This window comes from Apodemus sylvaticus, chromosome 4 (assembly GCF_947179515.1).
Source record: "Apodemus sylvaticus chromosome 4, mApoSyl1.1, whole genome shotgun sequence".
Lineage (NCBI taxonomy): Eukaryota > Metazoa > Chordata > Mammalia > Rodentia > Muridae > Apodemus > Apodemus sylvaticus.
The window spans coordinates 70417636-70425576 of NC_067475.1; the positions used below are offsets into that span (position 1 = coordinate 70417636).

At 42.2% G+C, this 7941-nt stretch overlaps 1 pseudogene; it reads right to left on the bottom strand.

Moving 5' to 3' along the window:
- Positions 1-7487: 7487 nt before the first annotated feature.
- LOC127683614 (TD and POZ domain-containing protein 4-like) lies at positions 7488-7941 on the bottom strand (annotated as a pseudogene).

Sequence of the window (7941 nt, forward strand, 5' to 3'; positions counted from 1 at the left end):
TGTCCTTCTTTGGAGCCATGATTTAAATGCCTAAAGTGATCTCAGAAGATGGACAGCTGTGACCTGCACCTCTTCTGCAACAGCAACAACCAGCTTTTTTACCAATGACTTCTGCTTAGACAATGGTATTGAGGGAGCATTTGCACTTTATCAGAGGAATGGCAGCATGGTGGCTCAGGATTTAAAACACCTGCAATATATTATACATACTGAAATGGTAGGTGAGCAATAGGCAGTACTGCAGTCTGGGACACTCTACATGACATCTATGATGTTAATGTTCCTGTTTGAATTTGTCTGATTGTTTGAAAACTGATTCAATTTAGAGCTGGCCCTAGGCAGAGAACAACTGTGTTTCTTTGGAGAAACACTTCTGCCTTGGACTGAACAGAAGAGATGACTGTGGCCATTTGCAAGGAGAAATCAACCATGATTGCTTCCTCATCAGTGAAGGAAAGACAATGAAGAGTTTCTTTTTAAACATTCAAGGTTCAGGGAACTCGGCTTCAAAAGCAATTACTGCTCTCTCAGAGATCTCTTGCTAAGTTCGCTACACACACAGGAGAGTTTTTCACCACCTGAAACTGGTGAATCAGAGATCTGAGGCCCTCCTCTTGTCTCCATGGCCACAAAGAACTCTGTAGACAAAACCTTAACCAAATAAAATACAAGATGAATAAAACTTTTGAAATCAGTCTGTTGTTTCCAGAGATGTTTATTTCAGAGAAGTAACATGTAGACCAAGCAGCCTAGCTCAGCTGTGGATGTTTGAACAGAGCCCTCACTCTCCTACCAATATTAGAAACCCTTGGTCTTTTTCCTTGGAATTTAATGTTGGAAAATGAGAACTCCACCCTCATGCTCTTATGACGACTGAGAAGACTATGCCATAGTAGAGGGAGTCTAATCCTTCTGGGAGAGATGTGTTTGTGGATTAAGGCATGCAAAATCTATTAAATGTTTTGAAAACATCCAAAGGGATTTATTCATTACAGATTTGCAGGCCTGTATACCTGTTGAGGGAGAACCGGCTGGGGAAGGAGCAGAGGTACAAGTCCTTGGTCCAGAACACCAACTAAAACAAACCAGATGATAGATAACCCAGTGAACTGGAGTAAAACACCTGTAAAATACTACTGGTCTTCTTTAAAAAGGGTAAAATATCTTCCAATAATCCTTTAATCTTAATAATCTCCTTAATTAATACCTTATTCACTCATCAGAGAAGCTTCCTCCTGCAGCAGACTGGAACAAATACAGAGATTAACACCCAGACATTATGCAGAGAGAGACAGAGACAGAGACATTGGAGAGACAGAGACAAAGAAAGATCTTCATACACACAACTGTAAATGAGATGTTTCCCTTAAATCCATGCCCTCATAGTTCAGAGAGCCCTGAGGAAGATGATCAGAAGCAGGGAGGGAGACAGGGAATGGAGATTCTCGGGAAGACAATGCCCTTTGAATCCCCTTTAACTCACAGACACTGAGGCAGCAGTCCCATGGCGTCCATGGATCTGTACCAGCTGTCCTTTTCTGATGACAGACAGAAATGTAGAGGATCCATATGGGAAAGGACGTGGGAAAGAACTAGAAGAATTGAGGGAAACACTGCTCACTCAGATTATACAGTATTAATAAAGAATTCATGCTTAATTAAAGAAGGAGGAGGAGGAGCAGATGCCTGGGGAGAAAAAATAGTAGTTTTCCAAAACTTTCAGAATGAGATAAGAAGTGTTTCTAAGTAGATCCCCTCTGGTTATGTTTTAGTGCAATGCCATTAGGGACATTAAATTAAGTGGTAACCAAATATCAGGAAGAGAGAATAAAATAAAATACATAAACGTACCCTTTTTGCTCATATTCTTGGTGTCTTAGTCAGGGTTTCTATTCCTGCACAAACATTATGACCAAGAAGCAAGCTTGGAAGGAAAGGGTTTATTCAGCTTACACTGCTGCATTGCTGTTCATCACAAAAGGAAGTCAGGACTGGAACTCAAACAGGTTAGGAAGCAGGAGCTGATGCAGAGGCCCTGAATAGATGTTCCTTACTGGCTTGCTCCCCCTGGCTTGCGCAGCCTGCTCTCTTATTGAACCCAAGAATACCAGCCCAGTGGTGGTACCACCCAAAAGGGGCCCTCCCCACTTGATCACTAATTGAGAAAATGCCCCACAGCTGGATCTCATGGAGGCACTTCCCCAACTGAAGCTCCTTTCTCTGTGATAACTCCAGTCTGTGTCAAGTTGACACACAAAACCAGCCAGTACACTTGGCTGGTTCTCCCAATTCTGAGCAAAACCTTATCTCCCTCCTGTGGATCTCTATTGCCTCAATCAATGTTTTAGAAAAATGGTTTACTTCATGTTTAGAGTGTTGTTTCTGCATGCCTATCTGCATGTGTGCTACCCACAGAATCCAGAGGAAGGCACTAGATCCCATGAGACTGACAGCTAGACTTTTGTGAGTTGCCCATTGCTACTAGGAATGAAACCTGGTTCTATTGACTGGCAGCCAGAGCACCAAGTGCTCAGTCATCTCCTCAGGCCCTGTCCCATTTGATTCTGATTACACACCTGTGGTTGTCCTCAGCATGAGGTCGAGTTGAAGGGAAACTTGACAAGTGAATTCTGAGGAATCTGGGATACAGAGCTAACAGACCACAATCTCTTCTTTCAGGTTCATCCTCTCAGCATCAGTCTTTGGAATGAGGAATTCAGCCTCTGTCCCTATAGTTTCTCCATCTTCCCACACAGTTGTGTCCACACCATTCCCTGACTATTACTAATATTGAGAAGTTTGGGAGTCCATGAAAATATTTTATTGTCTCCTCTATTGGAAATTTTTGCAGGTTTTTGTATCTGCTGACTAGCTCTATCTTGTGTTATTGGAATTAAGAAAAAATACCATTCTGGCATAATAAATTACATTATACTGTGTAATTTAAAACCATGGAATTTATTCCTACAGTGTGAAGGTCAGGAAGGATCAACACATGCATTTCTTCATAAATGATACCTGCTCTAGGGATATAATGGTAGAAGAGCCAATTGGCAAGGACCTCCTCACTTCCTTTATACTCTTTTACTCTTTATATGGTAGAAGCTCGACAGTCAAGGCAGGCCTCAAAGCCATGGTTAAGCAGGACTTTCTCAATCTCCAAATCCTTGCTCGATCAGAAACATGTTGGGATTCCTGGATTGAATTTTTGTATGAGAGTACTTTCCTATTCCTAAGGATTAGCATATCACAAAATCACCTTACAGAGGCCCTGCTTTTCTTTCTTCTTTATTGAAAATGAGTTTTCCACACAAAATATTCAGATTACAATTTGCCTTTCCCCATCTCCTTCCAGTCCCTCCCCATCTCACTACTCACTGTACTGCTCAGGTCTCACTCCTTTCAGTTAGATGACAAGCAGAAAAACAAAACCAGGATGAAAAACAAAGAAAACACACATGAAACATACATGCACTTACACACAAATGCATAAAGTCAATAAAACACAAAATCATGAACCAAAACATAAAAGCAAAAGTGTAGAAAAATGACTAAACAAAGCATATGAGAGAAATTAAAAAGTACAATTCAGCATTTGTGTAGGCCATCAACTCCTTGAGAGTTGGCCTACTCTTAAATATTCTTTGTATAACCAGAGTAAATCTGCTGGAAAAATAATTTTTCATTTCCAGGCAGTTATGAGTTAGAGAGAACATCTCACTCAGGGATAGGAGATAGTATAAAATTCCCCGATTCAGCTCCGGCACCTCCTCTAGACCCATGCAGAGACATATGTCTACCCTCATGTTAATACAAATAACAATATTTGACTTCTTCCTTTCTAATTTGTATACCCTTGATCTGCTTCAGTGGTCTTATTGCTCAAAGACATCAAGTGCCCTATTTAATAGGTATATATACAGAGGAGACCACCTTACCTTGTCTGGATTTTAGTGGACTTTTTCAAGTTTCTCTCCATTTAAGTTGATGTTGGTTGGCTATGGGCTTGCTCTAAACTGCCTTTTTTATATTCAGTTACATCCCTGTCTCTTGGGACTTTTGTCAAGAAGGATGTTGGATTTTGTCAAAGGCTTTTTCTGCATCTAATGTGATGATTGTGAGGCTGCTGTCTCTCAGTTTGTTCACCTGGTAGATTGAAGATCTAGTGCAGAAGTTCCTGTGCCAGCTGTACCAGCTACTCCTATACCAAGCAAGGTGGAGAACACCACAACAGGTGCAGCAACCCTTTTCACCTGGTGACCTACAGAGTCTAATTCATTGGGAATGCTTTCCCCTGTGTGGGAGGTTATTGGGGTAACTACTGTGCCAGGATACCAATATCAGATGATACATTTACAACTAGGGAATGTCTGCAAGGGGTAAGTCCTGATGCACAAGCCCACCTATCATCCTCTGGAAGCAAGAGGCACTCATATTCTTAATTGGTAGGAGTTACAATGAAATTGCAGAGATGTGAACGTTCTGAGGATAACTGATTCCCAATACAGAGGCTTTCTTCTGTTACTGAAGGGTGAGCTTACCTCTCTCTGAATGCTGCCATGTACACTGAGTACTTTCTGTAGTCTGTGAATAGTTTCCAGGGAGAGCTGTTCTATCATAGTAGGTGGGCTAGGCATTTAAGCATAACCAACAGTCCTATGTCAAATCAGGACAGGAGGAGTCAATTATCTGGAACAAGCTTTCATAAATGCAGGGGTCATGATTGTGGAGTGGGTTGTTGAGACAGGAAGCGAGTAAACTTAGTGACACTTATGTTAGGGTAGGTGTGGTCATAGGCAGAGGCTAGGGCCTGAAGTCCAGCCTTGCAAGGACTTTATTGGGCCCAATAGCCAGCCAGAACCTGTCTAACAACTTGTTGGATAGAGAAGAGAGTATTTCTATTGCTTACCCTGGAATCTGTATGCATACGTAACTCCTTTTTTTGTACATGCTCTACATCCCCAAATATAGTCTGAATCCCATCCAGTGGCCTGTTTTCTTCTTTCAGTGAAGCTGAGTGTCAGGTGGCTATAAGGTGAATATGCATGAGAGAAGCGTGAAGGTTTTTCTTCTTTTTTTCTTTTCTTTCATTGGATATTTTCTTTACTTACATTTCAAATGTTATCCACTTTCCAGTCTCCCCTCCGAAAACCCCCTATTCCATTCCCCTCCCCCTACCTCTATGAGAGTGCTCCCCTACCCATGCACCTACTCCTGCCTTCCTGACCAGGCATTCCCCTCTACTGGAGCATAAAACCCCCACAAGACCAAGAGCCACTTCTCCCAATGATTTCCAACAAGGCCATTCTAAGCTACATATGCAGCCAGAGCCATGGGTCCCTCCATTTGTATTCTTTTGTTGGTAGCCCAACTAGCTTGATGAAATCAGATTTTAGTGAGAGTCCCAGTAGAACCTGTGCTTTCATAACCCCACTGTGCACAGTAGTAGTCCGAAGCTCCTTCACAGACTCTCTGATGGACCTGATGCTCTGGGTGCATGTAAAAATATTGTTTTGACAGGTATTTTCTCACAGAGGGGTCTAACTGGTGATACAACAAATCTTCCAGGTCAAACTATAAAAATGGGAAGCAAGTTTCAGGTGGGGGCCATGTGGCTGGCCTGATGGATGAGATTGTTTGGTCAATGTTAACAATTATCCAAGTGAACATAAGAGCCTGATGAAGACGGTCTGTGATGGTTGTAAGATGTCAGCATAAAGGGAGCAGAATTAGGAATATTGAAGTAACAACTTCAGCAGATCAGCTGAGCGTGGCATGACTTTCCATTGTTCTAGTGCTAATTCCTTGGGAACTTCCTCTCACTCCAGGCAGGCTGAACATGGGAACAGTGTATCCATGCCTGGATTCTATTCACTTTAACAGCTGAACAGCTATAGGAAGATGGGTGAGAAGGTCTTGTGATCCACTTGTTTGGTGCTTTACAGGACAGAAAAAAAAAACACATCAAATTTCCCACTATAAATCTTGGAATAGGATTGGGGAAATAGTAAGTGGGAAAGCAAAGGACAAGTTTTAATTCTGCCCTTACCCTTCTGTTACCATGGAAAGAGTGACACTTGTGTTAGCAGGGGTGCAAGCTGTACTTAAAGCCTGGGGCAGAGCATAGAGTTGGGTAGGGAGGCTAGAAGGGAAAGATCTGTGGCATCCACAAGATATAAAAAGAATGGTCAGTGAAGACTCCCACAGGTGGTGCAGTACAGAGGTTAATTGAGATTGTGGAATTAGGTGTGGTAGAACTTTAGTACAAGAAGTTCTGTAAGAAGTCTAGCTGGTATGAAGGCAGGCATGGCCTGGAGCCATGCTTCTCAAACTGTGGCTCCCTCATCCTCTGTGGTGGAGTAGTGACCATTTCATGGGGGTTGGATATCAGATATCCTCTATATCAGATCTTTATAGTATAATTCATACGGGAGCCACACTACAGTAATGAAGTAGCCAACAAGTTATTTAATGGTTCTGGTTGACCACAACAGGAAGAACGGTATTAAGGGGGCACAACACTGAGAAGATGAGAAACTACTGGCCTAGGGAATATGAATACATAATGAATAAATCTCTTTGAATGTTTTCAAAATTAATAAAAGATTTTTGCATGCTTTGACCAACAAACACTTCTCTCCCAGGAGGAGGAGACTTCCTCCACACTGGTCTACACTTCTTAGTCATCATAAGAGCATGATGATGGAGCTTTTAGCTAATGTAGATGCCAAGAAAAGACAATGGGTTTGTAATTCTGGTAATATAGTCTCCACGAATATCCACACCTGATCAGGGCTGATTGGACTATATGTGACTTCTCTGAACCTAAACATCTCTGGAATCCACAGACTGATTTCAAATGTTTTATTCATATTATATTTTATTGGGTTACGATTTTGTTTACAGAGTTGTTTGTGGCCATGAAGACCAGAGAAGGGCCTCAGATCCTCTGAATGACCAGTTACAGTTGGTTGAAAACTCTCCTGGGTGTGCTGGGAACTGAACCACAGTTCTCTGACAGAGCAGTAATTCCTTTTGCAGCTGAGTTCCCACAAACTGAACCTTTAAAAAGTCTTCATTGTCATTTAAGTCTCAGATAAATAAATATTCATGTTTGATATCTCCCTTTCTTTGGGCCCTGGTCATTTGTTCTGTTTGGATCAGTCCATACAGTTTCCCCCAATGAAATTCCTTTGGGCTGTGCTTATTTATGGTCAGCACCTACCTTGAATCCCAGTTTCCATCATGTCAGACAAAAACAAACAAGAACTTCAACAGGGCAGATATCATCTAGATTGTGTGAGACTCCTGTTCTGCCATTCACACCTGCAATTTTAACATAGTAGAGCTGTTTTAAATTCTGAGCCACCATGCTGCTTTCTTGAAGATGCAGTGTAAATGCTCCAGCAATACTGTACTCTAACCAGAAGTAATTGGTAACTATATTGGGTGCTGCCATTGGAAGACAGGTGATGGTCATATCTGACTAGCTCCTAAAATCTCTTTATGCCTTTGAGTGAGGGCTCAAAGAAAACATTCTGTGCAGAATCCAGGGAGTGGAAGGCTTCAGCCGCCAAATAGGGATGTGACTCCAACATTGCCTTCCACTCTGAGTTCTCAGAGACTTCAGAGAAATGAAGTGCAATGAAATCCAGGGCCTGAGTCTTCAGCCACTGTGTGCTGTGGAGGTCAGCCAGGATGAGAGTGTCTGCAGCTTTCTCCACAGAGAGTATCCTGAAGAGGGCATCCTCACACATGACCTTCAAGTCCTCCAGGCCATACTTGTCAGCAGCTGCCAGCACACCAGTGGCCATGGTGTTGCTGTTGAGGTGTGGTGTTTTTCCCCTGAGTAGATGAAGTACATCATCTGGAAGACCTGAGGGTCCAGTCATGGATCTCAACAATGTTCTTTAGGCTCTCCTGCATTTCATGTTCAAACAT